The sequence below is a fragment of the Nerophis lumbriciformis genome, linkage group LG29 (assembly GCF_033978685.3).
Source record: "Nerophis lumbriciformis linkage group LG29, RoL_Nlum_v2.1, whole genome shotgun sequence".
NCBI lineage: Eukaryota > Metazoa > Chordata > Actinopteri > Syngnathiformes > Syngnathidae > Nerophis > Nerophis lumbriciformis.
Genome location: NC_084576.2, coordinates 2,543,602 through 2,557,344, shown reverse-complemented (window position 1 = coordinate 2,557,344; position 13,743 = coordinate 2,543,602). Strand labels below are relative to the sequence as shown.

The 13,743-nt window shown below is 43.1% G+C and overlaps 1 protein-coding gene and 1 pseudogene across 2 annotated transcripts in view; one reads left to right on the top strand and one right to left on the bottom strand.

Annotated features, from left to right (window-relative positions):
- frmd5a (FERM domain containing 5a) overlaps positions 1-13,743 on the top strand; it is a 312,218-nt gene that overhangs the window by 59,814 nt on the left and 238,661 nt on the right. The window lies entirely within an intron of this gene.
- LOC133572345 (eukaryotic elongation factor 2 kinase pseudogene) lies at positions 11,580-13,351 on the bottom strand (annotated as a pseudogene).

Below are 13,743 nucleotides of genomic sequence, written 5' to 3'. Positions count from 1 at the left end.
ATTACTTAAGGCTAATACAAAAAAGGGATTTTTAGAAATGTTGGCCAACTGAAAAGTATGAAAATGAAAAATATGAGCATGTACAATACTCAATACTTGGTTGGAGCTCCTTTTGCCTCAATTACTGCGTTAATGCGGCGTGGCATGGAGTCGATGAGTTTCTGGCACTGCTCAGGTGTTATGAGAGCCCAGGTTGCTCTGATAGTGGCCTTCAACTCTTCTGCGTTTTTGGGTCTGGCATTCTGCATCTTCCTTTTCACAATACCCCACAGATTTTCTATGGGGCTAAGGTCAGGGGAGTTGGCGGGCCAATTTAGAACAGAAATACCATGGTCCGTAAACCAGGCACGGGTAGATTTTGCGCTGTGTGCAGGCGCCAAGTCCTGTTGGAACTTGAAATCTCCATCTCCATAGAGCAGGTCAGCAGCAGGAAGCATGAAGTGCTCTAAAACTTGCTGGTAGACTGCTGCGTTGACCCTGGATCTCAGGAAACAGAGTGGACCGACACCAGCAGATGACATGGCACCCCAAACCATCACTGATGGTGGAAACTTTACACTAGACTTCAGGCAACGTGGATCCTGTGCCTCTCCTGTCTTCCTCCAGACTCTGGGACCTCGATTTCCAAAGGAAATGCAAAATTTGCATGGTTGGGTGATGGTTTGGGGTGCCATGTCATCTGCTGGTGTCGGTCCACTCTGTTTCCTGAGATCCAGGGTCAACGCAGCCGTCTACCAGCAAGTTTTAGAGCACTTCATGCTTCCTGCTGCTGACCTGCTCTATGGAGATGGAGATTTCAAGTTCCAACAGGACTTGGCGCCTGCACACAGCGCAAAATCTACCCGTGCCTGGTTTACGGACCATGGTATTTCTGTTCTAAATTGGCCCGCCAACTCCCCTGACCTTAGCCCCATAGAAAATCTGTGGGGTATTGTGAAAAGGAAGATGCAGAATGCCAGACCCAAAAACGCAGAAGAGTTGAAGGCCACTATCAGAGCAACCTGGGCTCTCATAACACCTGAGCAGTGCCAGAAACTCATCGACTCCATGCCACGCCGCATTAACGCAGTAATTGAGGCAAAAGGAGCTCCAACCAAGTATTGAGTATTGTACATGCTCATATTTTTCATTTTCATACTTTTCAGTTGGCCAACATTTCTAAAAATCCCTTTTTTGTATTAGCCTTAAGTAATATTCTAATTTTGTGACACACGGAATTTTGGATTTTCATTTGTTGCCACTTCAAATCATCAAAATTAAATGAAATAAACATTTGAATGCATCAGTCTGTGTGCAATGAATAAATATAATGTACAAGTTACACCTTTTGAATGCAATTACTGAAATAAATCAAGTTTTTCAAAATATTCTAATTTACTGGCTTTTACCTGTATGTACTGTACTGTGTAAACTGTACCAATTCATGTCATGTATTCTCTTCCCTCACAATCTGCTAATAAAAGCTTCAAGCAATCAAGCAAACTCCTAAACCAATTTTTCTTCATTCCCGTGGCTGGAAAAACACATTTTTATTTCGCTAGTCGGTCATCTACAAGCTAATGCTAGCCAGTAAGACATCAGATGTTTCGGTCTTGCGGTGGGAAGGCTTGTAACCCATCATTTTTGCTCGCAATCCAAAGTGTAATAGTTAGCCAAGAGACAACCGGTATTTAAAAGAATTGAGCTGGAGCACTCGTAAGCCAGTCCCTCCAGGAATTTGCTATCGCGCCGGTTCTAGACTTTTGACAAGAACAATCAATCAATCAATCAATCAATCTTTATTTATATAGCCCTAAATCACAAGTGTCTCAAAGGGCTGCACAAGCCACAACGACATCCTCGGTACAAAGCCCACATACGGGCAAGGAAAAACTCACCCCAGTGGGACGTCGATGTGAATGACTATGAGAAACCTTGGAGAGGACCGCATATGTGGGTAACCCCCCCCCTCTAGGGGAGACCGAAAGCAATGGATGTCGAGTGGGTCTGACATAATATTGTGAGAGTCCAGTCCATAGTGGATCCAACATAATAGTAAGAGTCCAGTCCATAGTGGGGCCAGCAGGACACCATCCCGAGCGGAGACGGGTCAGCAGCGCAGAGATGTTCCCAGCCGATGCACAGGCGAGCGGTCCACCCCGGGTCCCGACTCTGGACAGCCAGCACTTCATCCATGGCCACCGGACCTGTGCCCCCCCCACCTCAAGGAAAAGGGGAGCAGGGGAGAAAAGAAAAGAAACGGCAGATCAACTGGTCCAACAGGGGGGCTATTTAAAGGCTAGAGTATACAAATGAGTTTTAAGATGGGACTTAAATGCTTCTACTGAGGTAGCATCTCTAATTGTTACCGGGAGGGCATTCCATAGTACTGGAGCCCGAATAGAAAACGCTCTATAGCCCGCAGACTTTTTTTGGGCTCTGGGAATCACTAATAAGCCGGAGTTCTTTGAACGCAGATTTCTTGCCGGGACATATGGTACAATGCAATCGACAAGATAGGACGGAGCTAGACCGTGTAGTATTTTATACGTAAGTAGTAAAACCTTAAAGTCACATCTTAAGTGCACAGGAAGCCAGTGCAGGTGAGCCAGTATAGGCGTAATATGATCAAACTTTCTTGTTCTTGTCAAAAGTCTAGCAGCCGCATTTTGTACCAACTGTAATTTTTTAATGCTAGACATAGGGAGCCCCGAAAATAATACGTTACAGTAGTCGAGACGAGACGTAACGAACGCATGAATAATGATCTCAGCGTCGCTAGTGGATAAAATAGAACGAATTTTAGCGATATTACGGAGATGAAAGAAGGCCGTTTTAGTAACACTCTTAATGTGTGATTCAAAGGAGAGAGTTGGGTGGAAGATAATACCCAGATTCTTTACTGATTCGCCTTGTGTAATTGTTTGGTTGTCAAATGTTAAGGTGGTATTATTAAATAAATGTCGGTGTTTAGCAGGACCGATAATCAGCATTTCCGTTTTCTTGGCGTTGAGTTGCAAGAAGTTAGCGGACATCCATTGTTTGATTTCATTAAGAAACAAGAAAGTTTGATCATATTACACCTATACTGGCTCACCTGCACTGGCTTCCTGTGCACTTAAGATGCGACTTTAAGGTTTTACTACTTACGTATAAAATACTACACGGTCTAGCTCCAGCCTATCTTACCGATTGTATTGTACCATATGTCCCGGCAAGAAATCTGCGTTCAAAGAACTCCGGCTTATTAGTGATTCCCAGAGCCCAAAAAAAGTCTGCGGGCTATAGAGCGTTTTCTATTCGGGCTCCAGCACTATGGAATGCCCTCCCGGTAACAATTAGAGATGCTACCTCAGTAGAAACATTTAAGTCCCATCTCAAAACTCATTTGTATACTCTAGCCTTTGAATAGCCCCCCTTTTTTAGACCAGTTGATCTGCCGTTTCTTTTCTTTTCTCCTCTGCTCCCCCCTATCCCTTGTGGAGGGGAAGACACACAGATCCGGTGGCCATGGATGGGGTGCTGGCTGTCCGGGGTCGGGACCCGGGGTGGACCGCTCGCCTGTATATTGGTTGGGAACATCTCTGCGCTGCTCGGGATGGTTTCCTACTGACCCCACTGTGGACTGGACTCTTACTGTTATGCTGGATCCACTATGGACTGGACTCTCACAATATTATGTCAGACCCACTCGACATCCATTGCATTCGGTCTCCCTAGAGGGGGGGGGTTAACCACATATGCGGTCCTCTCCAAGGTTTCTCATAGTCATTCACATCGACGTCCCACTGGGGTGAGTTTTTCCTTGCCCTTATGTGGGCTATACCGAGGATGTCGTTGTGGCTTGTGCAGCCCTTTGAGACACTTGTGATTTAGGGCTATATAAATAAACATTGATTGATTGATTGAAATTCAACCAATTAATGCCAATTATTTGTGACCTTGCAACTTAGACGCATATTTTGGCTAATCATCTTTTTTGCCAATCGAATTTGTCTCTGAGCGCTTCTCAAATGCACTCGTCAACTTTCTAATCAAAACGTATGTTTGTTTCTCGTTTAGACGAGACAGCAAAGTGGAACGTTATGTTATATTTTTATTGCTCAAACAATTCAATTGTCATCTTCCCGCATACAGTACCTTAAACATATTTCCGGTTTCTGTCTACGCCGCTAAGCCTACTGGGTATTGTACAAAAGCCAAAACCAGTGAAGTTGGCACGTTGTGTAAATGGTAAATAAAAACAGAACACAATGATTTACACTTATATTCAATTGAATAGACTGCAAAGACAAGATATTTAAAGTTCAAACTAAGAAAACAAAAATGTTTTTTTGCAAGATAATCATTAACTTAGAATTTAATGGCAGCAACACATTGCAAAAAAGTTGGCACAGGGACATTTTTACCACTGTGTTACATGGCCTTTCCTTTTAACAACACTCAGTAAACGTTTGGGAACTGAGGAGACACATTTTTGAAGCTTCTCAGGTGGAATTCTTTCCCATTCTTGCTTGATGTACAGCTTAAGTTGTTCAACAGTCCGGGGGTCTCCGTTGTGCTATTTTAGGCTTCATAATGCGCCACACATTTTCAATGGGAGACAGGTCTGGACTACAGGCAGGCCAGTCTAGTACCCGCACTCTTTTACTATGAAGCCACGTTGATGTAACACGTGGCTTGGCATTGTCTTGCTGAAATAAGCAGGGGCGTCCATGGTAACGTTGCTTGGATGGCAACATATGTTGCTCCAAAACCTGTATGTACCTTTCAGCATTAATGGCGCCTTCACAGATGTGTAAGTTCTTTCTTTCTTTCTTTTCTTTCTTTAGTTTATTTCGAACATGAACACACTTACAGCATAATACATCACACAATTTCATATCATTTCATTTTACATCATGCCCGAAAAGTAGTAGGAAGAAGCAAAGCTTATTTAATCCTACCCCTTTCCCACTTCAGAGCTTTTACAAATATATAGAATCATTTACTGACCTTTTTATATAATAAAATAACATCTATGAATTAGTATACACAACCGTTTTGTAAGTTACCCATGCCTTGGGCACTAATACACCCCCATACCATCACAGATGCTGGCTTTTCAACTTTGCGCCTGTAACAGTCCGGATGGTTCTTTTTCCTCTTTGGTCCGGAGGACACAATTTGAAATGTGGACTCGTCAGACCACAGAACACTTTTCCACTTTGCATCAGTCCATCTTAGATGAGCTCGGGCTCAGCGAAGCCGGCAGCGTTTCTGGGTGTTGTTGATAAATACATTTTGCTTTGCATAGGAGAGTTTTAACTTGCACTTACAGGTGTAGCGACAAACTGTAGTTATTGACAGTGGTTTTCTGAAGTGTTCCTGAGCCCATGTGGTGATATCATTTACACACTGATGTCATTTTTTGATACAGTACCGCCTGAGGGATCGAGGGTCACGGGCATTCAATGTTGGTTTTCAGCCTTGCCGCTTACGTGCAGTGATTTCTCCAGATTTTCTGATCCTTTTGATGATATTATGGACCGTAGATGGTTAAATCCCTAAATTCCTTGCAATAGCTCGTTGAGAAATGTTGTTCTTAAACTGTTCGACAACTTGCTCACGCATTTGTTGACAAAGTGGTGACCCTCGCCCCATCCTTGTTTGTGAATGACTGAGCATTTCATGTTCCCAATTAGCCTGTTCACCTGTGGGATGTTCCAAATAAGTGTTTGGTGAGCATTCCTCAACTTTCTCAGTCTTTTTTGCCACTTATGCCAACTTTTTTGAAACATGTTTCAGGCATCAAATTCCAAATGAGCTAATATTTGCGAAGAATAACAAAGTTTACCAGTTCGAACGTTACGTATCTTGTCTTTGCAGTCTATTAGGTTGAAAAGGATTTACAAATTATTGTATTGTATTCATCATTGCTTTTACTGCCATCTAGTGTCTACTTTTATACTAGTGTAAAACATCAACGCAGTAATTGTTTGCCAATATTTGTTGCAATCGTGCGTATTCAGCTTAAGGTTAAGAGGACCACTTTAAACATTGATAGCAAATTTTTAAAATCAGAAGGTGTCACTTGAAAAAGTAAGCCTCAAAACTTTGCACTTTTCCCCGCAATTTTCTAAAAGAGCTACCACAAATTTACCCATTATAAGCCGTAACAATCATCACAAAAAGTGAAATCCTGGCGGGAGTGGTAAATTGAGGTACCACTGTAATTAATCATTATTTTCAATAATGATTATTAAGGATTATTTTGGGGATTAACTACATTCCTTCATTATGTAGACAAAACAGCTCAGATCAATTTCTATATTACTTAAACAAAAATTGGTTGTGTTTAACTAAATGCTACCCAAACATTTAGAAAGTCAAACACAAAGCAGGCAACACAAGAAGTATCCAACACTGCTCTTTCTGTACAGCAGATCTACTTCAACAATATGTGTGGCTGGACAGAACAGACCAAAAAAAAAAGTAAAATAAAGATGAAAAAAACCAAAACTTTTGGAGGGCAGATTAAAAAAAAAAAAAAAAAAAAAAAAAAAAAATATATATATATATATATATATATATATATATATATATGTATGTGTGGGAAAAAAAATCACAAGACTATTTCATCTCTACAGGCCTGTTTCATGAGGGGGGGTACCCTCAATCATCAGGAGATTTTAATGGGAGCATTCACATACCATGGTTTATATAGGGCACAGAGTGGGTGGGTACAGGCTGGCCTAGGGGCGTGGTGATTGGCTCATGTGTTACCTAGGAGGTGTTTCCGTCTATGGCGGCATGTTGTTACAATTTCGCTGCGCTTGTTGAGGGATGACAGGTCTGGACGGTAAATAATAAACAGCTTCTCTTTCAAGCATAGGTTGCATCTTTTATTACCACTATTGTAAGGTGTGCTGGATGCAAGAATTTGCCATGTTATTGAATATTCAACATTATTGTCTTTGAGGTCCCAAATGTGTTTGCTGAGTTCTGTGGTATTTCGCAGGTTTTTGTTCCTGAAAGAAGCCTTGTGATTGTTCCATCTGGTTTTGAATTCTCCCTCGGTTAATCCTACATATGTGTCGGATGTGTTAATGTCCTTGCGTATTACCTTAGATTGGTAGACAACTGATGCTTGTAAGCACCCCCCGTTGAGAGGGCAATCAGGTTTCTTTCGACAGTTACAGTCTTTGTTGGTTTTGGAGTCGCTCTGTCTGGGGGCCGACGGCTCATTTGCAATTGTTTTGTTGTGGTTTGAGATGATTTGTCGTATATTGTTCATGCAGCTGTAGCTCAATTTAATGTTGTTCTTGTTGAATACTTTTCTTAGGGTGTTGTCTTTGGGAAAGTGTTTGTAAATCAGATTGAGGAATTTGTGTCCAATGTTAGTTGAGACGTTTTTGCTGTATGGGGGGTTGTACCAGATGATGTCGTTTCGTTTTCTGTTCTTTTTTGGCTGGTTTCCTGGCGTGGGTTCATATGTGAGGGTGAAATTGTATCCGCTTTCATCAAGGGCTTTTTGGTACGGGGGGGTTGCTTGGTCAAATTCAGCTTTGCTAGATGACAGCATCGATAGCCTTTTATTGATTCCGGTAGGTATTCTTTTCGTGGTGGTGGGTGGGTGGTTGCTGTCATGGTGCACGTATTGGAGTGTTGTGTTGGGTTTCGTGAATGGTTGGTAGCTGTTATTTCTCAGGTTGAAAGTGACGTCAAGGAAGTTGACGGTTTGCTTGTTGGCTTCAATCGTGATCCGTAGGCCGTTCTCTTTGAAAAATTGGCATATGCGCTTCTTGGTATTCTCGCTGCTCCTTGGCGAGGCGCGACACACTGCCAGTCCGTCATCACGGTAAATACCAAGGTTCAGATTGAGGCTAGCGAGCTGGGAGAGGAGGAAACTCCCAACGAGTTCACACGTTTCTGCTCCGTCAAAACTTCCCATAGTGACGTCAGATGCAACCTATGCTTGAAAGAGAAACTGTTTATTATTTACCGTCCAGACCTGTCATCCCTCAACAAGCGCAGCGAAATTGTAACAACATGCCGCCATAGACGGAAACACCTCCTAGGTAACACATGAGCCAATCACCACGCCCCTACGCCAGCCTGTACCCACCCACTCTGTGCCCTATATAAACCATGGTATGTGAATGCTCCCATTAAAATCTCCTGATGATTGAGGGTACCCCCCCTCATGAAACAGGCCTGTAGAGATGACATAGTCTTGTGATTTTTTTCCCACACATACATATATATATATATATTTTAGATTTTTTTTTTTATCTTTCAAGAACCATTAAAAATAAGAATCATGATTCAGTTGAATATTGTTTTTATTTTTTCAAATTTTTTTTTAACAACCCTAATGATTATTGCTATCCAATGCTTGGATAACAATGACTTTCCATTTTAAAAACGTGGCAGTCCTGATTAGCATACATTTTACAGGATAATCGTAAATCCTGCAGTCCACACTCGTTTCCATGCAAGATTGCATTGGTTGACTAGCTTTGTCTGTTACAACACACACACACACAAACAGGAACATACAGAACGAATCTAATGTTTAAAAACACCTTCCATGATTTTGAATGAGTGGTCTCCAAAAACCTGTGATTGGAGAGCCAGAGTTTTTTAATTTACAGTCTCTTTTTAGTCTCTTCTCTCAGGGTTTCTCTGCATCAATTTGCTGCGTCTTGAAATGGCCTTACAAAGCCTCTTTCTCACAGAGATCCTGCAAAATTGCTGCATCAGAGCCAGGAAATCGGCAACACTTTTTCCTCACAGAAGGATTTTGCCGTAACTAAAAATATCAATCAGGTTTTCATGCAGCAAGGTTTGCATTTATTGCCTGCGCGCTTTGCTGCTGCCTTTCCGCCTTGTTCCGTTACATCATGTAAATACACCGGGGGACTATTTCCACTTCTCTTTCTACTGAGAAATCACACCAGGAAGCGTGTAAATTGCTGAACAAATGCGTTGGTTGTGTGTTGGCAAATTGTTTTCTGGGCCAAGCGTCGACATGGGTTTAGAGTTCAGCAGCTGTGCCAGTTATTATCTGAGTGTATGTGCAGGCTTCTTAGCCGCAGCCCAACATAGAGAGAAAGATCTCTTTTTGTATTACCACAACACTCTGATTTGTAGCTTTATTTTGCTTGTTTGTATACAGGTAAAAGCCAGTAAATTAGAATATTTTGAAAAACTTGATTTATTTCAGTAATTGCATTCAAAAGGTGTAACTTGTACATTATATTTATTCATTGCACACAGACTGATGCATTCAAATGTTTATTTCATTTAATTTTGATGATTTGAAGTGGCAACAAATGAAAATCCAAAATTCCGTGTGTCACAAAATTAGAATATTACTTAAGGCTAATACAAAAAAGGGATTTTTAGAAATGTTGGCCAACTGAAAAGTATGAAAATGAAAAATATGAGCATGTACAATACTCAATACTTGGTTGGAGCTCCTTTTGCCTCAATTACTGCGTTAATGCGGCGTGGCATGGAGTCGATGAGTTTCTGGCACTGCTCAGGTGTTATGAGAGCCCAGGTTGCTCTGATAGTGGCCTTCAACTCTTCTGCGTTTTTGGGTCTGGCATTCTGCATCTTCCTTTTCACAATACCCCACAGATTTTCTATGGGGCTAAGGTCAGGGGAGTTGGCGGGCCAATTTAGAACAGAAATACCATGGTCCGTAAACCAGGCACGGGTAGATTTTGCGCTGTGTGCAGGCGCCAAGTCCTGTTGGAACTTGAAATCTCCATCTCCATAGAGCAGGTCAGCAGCAGGAAGCATGAAGTGCTCTAAAACTTGCTGGTAGACGGCTGCGTTGACCCTGGATCTCAGGAAACAGAGTGGACCGACACCAGCAGATGACATGGCACCCCAAACCATCACTGATGGTGGAAACTTTACACTAGACTTCAGGCAACGTGGATCCTGTGCCTCTCCTGTCTTCCTCCAGACTCTGGGACCTCGATTTCCAAAGGAAATGCAAAATTTGCATGGTTGGGTGATGGTTTGGGGTGCCATGTCATCTGCTGGTGTCGGTCCACTCTGTTTCCTGAGATCCAGGGTCAACGCAGCCGTCTACCAGCAAGTTTTAGAGCACTTCATGCTTCCTGCTGCTGACCTGCTCTATGGAGATGGAGATTTCAAGTTCCAACAGGACTTGGCGCCTGCACACAGCGCAAAATCTACCCGTGCCTGGTTTACGGACCATGGTATTTCTGTTCTAAATTGGCCCGCCAACTCCCCTGACCTTAGCCCCATAGAAAATCTGTGGGGTATTGTGAAAAGGAAGATGCAGAATGCCAGACCCAAAAACGCAGAAGAGTTGAAGGCCACTATCAGAGCAACCTGGGCTCTCATAACACCTGAGCAGTGCCAGAAACTCATCGACTCCATGCCACGCCGCATTAACGCAGTAATTGAGGCAAAAGGAGCTCCAACCAAGTATTGAGTATTGTACATGCTCATATTTTTCATTTTCATACTTTTCAGTTGGCCAACATTTCTAAAAATCCCTTTTTTGTATTAGCCTTAAGTAATATTCTAATTTTGTGACACACGGAATTTTGGATTTTCATTTGTTGCCACTTCAAATCATCAAAATTAAATGAAATAAACATTTGAATGCATCAGTCTGTGTGCAATGAATAAATATAATGTACAAGTTACACCTTTTGAATGCAATTACTGAAATAAATCAAGTTTTTCAAAATATTCTAATTTACTGGCTTTTACCTGTATATGTATGTATGTATGTATGTATGTATGTGTGGTGTATATATATATATATATATATATATATATATGTGTGTGTACAGCTTGCCCGTGGCAGTGGACATCCAAAGATATTGCCCAATGATTCTCCTAATGAGATTTATTTTGGCCGAGCACTCAGACACAAAGGTGCACCATATGGCAGTAGAAATGCAATCCGGAGGGAATTGTTTTAAGCTCGGATGATTCCTTCTCAATAAATGGTGTTCTTCAGCGGGCGTCTAAGCTGCAGGCCTGCGTGTGCTGCAGTATTGTTTGCACAGTCTCTCACAGCCATGGCCATCGTACAAATCACTCGGAAGAGAAGAGCGATTGTTTGATTGGTTTGCCCCACGGGCTTTTTGGCTATCAACACAGTTAGCAGAGCAGAGAAAACTGTGTTTTTTATCTTTTATTGTCGTGTTAAAAATATAATTAAATTGTGTACAATCGAGGTAAGAACATCACATCAAAAACCACAAGAGCTAAGAGTATTGCGTCATTTCTGGTTTTCTCTTCTCTGCGTCGCTAATTTTATTATTTTCTCTTCACACTTGGTAATTTTCTGTTTAAAAGTACTTATTCCCTGATGACTTCTGCTAAAGGGGTCATACTGTATTATTTTTTTCTACATTTAAAACACTTCCTTGTGGTCTACACAACATATAATGGTGGTTCTTAGGTCAAAATGTTGCATAGATTGTGCCCCGTATTGTGGGCGGTCTCGTTTCCGTGGCTCCACTTCGACTGCGTCTTCTCCTTCCTCAGCCATGTTGTAAATGGTAAACGGTAAATGGGTTATACTTGTATAGCGCTTTTCTACCTTCAAGGTACTCAAAGCGCTTTGACACTATTTCCACATTCACCCATTCACACACACATTCACACACTGATGGCGGGAGCTGCCATGCAAGTACTTAGTCTTTGCTCCACAGTAAGTCTTTGCTGTCGTCCAGCATTCTGTTTTTAATTTTTAGCCAATTCAGTTTTAGTTTTGTTCTGCATAGCCTTCCCTAAGCTTCAATGCCTTTTCTTTGGGCCACTCAACTTTTGTTTATTTTTCGTTCAAGCACTAGACACCTTTTTTACCTGTACGCTGCCTCCCGCTGTTTTCGACATCTACAAAGCAATTAGCTACCTGCTGCCACCTACTGATATGGAAGAGTATTACACAGTCACTCTGCCGAGCTCTAGACAGCACCGACACTCAACAACAACACATCATTTGCAGACTATAAGTACTGGTTTGCAAATAATATTTTTAACCCAAATAGGTGAAATTAGATCATCTCCCACGGCACACCAGACTGTATCTCACGGCACACTAGTGTGCCGCGGCACAGTGGTTGAAAAACACTGATGTAGACCGCAAGGAAGTCTTTTACATTTAGAAAAAAATCATAATATGACTCCTTTAATGCGCCTTTTGTATGAAAATAGACCTGACTAGACCCGCTCATCGACAGTGCGCCTTTTAATCCGGTGCGCCCTATGGTCCGGAAAATACGGTAAATTGGGTACTTGAAGAGAAAATCTTGCACAGGAAACTTGATGAAGATGGAGGACTGAAACATGCAAAGCACCGCCAGCTAAAAATGTGTTATAAAAATATGTAAACGTCACTCCTCTTTGTGTTAAAAGTGCGCACCCGGACGCAGATTCACTCCTCCATCATGGCCCACGCCTCCTCGGCTTTCATGTAGTACTGGTTGGCCAAGCGACCCTTCATGGCCTCCGTGGCGGCCTCCGCTGCTTCTGTAAACAAGTCTCCTGCTTTCTGCGGGTCGGCCGTGAGGTTGAAGCCTCCCTCCTGGAACATGGCCGCCTCTCTGGCCAGCAGGAGGTGACGGGGCTCGTCCTGTATGCCGTCGAACTCGCCGCCTTCGTCGTGGTCGCTCATGTTCAATGCGCTGTCGTACCAGTGGATCGCCTCCTCCCAGTCCTGCTTCCTGTCTGCAGACAGATTGACCCCCGTATCAAAAGCTCGGGCCACTGTGATCATTGAGGATCGGTCACCGGCTTCCGCGGCCTGCAGCAGATACTTGAATCCTTTCATCCGGTTTCCCGCGTTGTCCTCCAGCTCCACGTTGGGCAGGATGTGGTGCGGCAGCTGCAGGCAGCATTGACCCAAGACCACGATGGCCTCCAGCTCCCCGCACTGGGCGGCTCGCTCCAGGTGTAACATGGCCGAGTCCTGATCCCACTGCTCATCCTTCTCGCAGAAACGCCCACCCTCGTGGTAGCGCACCATGGCCAGGTGGACCTTTCCCAGGATGGACTGGCCGATGCGCTTCTGCAGCAGGGAGCTGAGTCGCTCCACCTCGGTGGCCACGCAGGAGGATCTGTGCACGTGGGCGCGAGACGAGTGGAAGAAGCTCCACTTCTCCTCCGTCAGCCGTTTAAAACTGTCCTCGTCCGACTCGGAATAATGTCTTTGGTAGCGTTGGCGGGCCCCGTCCACGTGGTCGTTGGGGTCGCCCTCACTCCTCTTCTCGCTTTGGTAGCCACTGTCCCCGCCGCTGTCTGAGTCCCTGTGCTCGCCGGTGTTGTCAATTTTTTCCTGCTCGAACATGCCAGTGAAAGATAAACCAGTAGTTTTTAGCGCTTCCATAGCGAGTCTAATGACGGATTATGTTCGAACTATACGCCACTTTTTTTTTATTAGAAATGGCAACAGCGGAGGATGCATGTTCATGTACGAGCCAGTCTGCCCCACAACCAGAGGATAGAGAAAAAGGAATGCAATGGCGGACTCACACAAAGCAACATTTCTTGCAAATATACATATTGCGCTAATGCCATTAACGGCAAAAACGTCACCAATTGGGCAAATTCCTAACAGCTTCCAGGGTTTCTCCTAAACTTCCAAAATACCTGTGACAGTGGGGGCGTGGTTATGGGCGTGGCCATCATGACGTCATCAAGTTATTTGCATAATTTGCTTTGATAATATGATTTTCTTTAAAAAAAAGGCTAACAAAATGTACACATATATTTAAAACA